Source organism: Neltuma alba, unplaced genomic scaffold (genome assembly GCF_004799145.2).
Source record: "Neltuma alba isolate B1F8T4 unplaced genomic scaffold, ASM479914v2 tig00003290_pilon, whole genome shotgun sequence".
NCBI lineage: Eukaryota > Viridiplantae > Streptophyta > Magnoliopsida > Fabales > Fabaceae > Neltuma > Neltuma alba.
Window position 1 is genome coordinate 1 of NW_021633224.1, and position 298 is coordinate 298.

The window sequence follows — 298 nt, forward strand, 5'->3', positions numbered from 1 at the left end:
TATTTCCCTCTCTCTCTCTAATGCAATTGGCACCGAAAGTAAGCTAGGTTTATAAAGATGGAAGCTTTGCTTTTAACTGGGTTTGTTCAGCTGAGGTGGTCCCCGAACTGGAAGCATATGTGATGGTCCTGAAATTATCCTAAGAAAAGACCATTTCTTACTATGACATTTAAGAGATTCTTGCGTGAGACACATGGGGTCGGGGCAACCAACGTGCTTCGTCTGTCATTGTTAGTTCTTATTGCTTCTGCATCATGTGAATATATTTGTTTAATTTGCCATCACATTCATTAAAGCA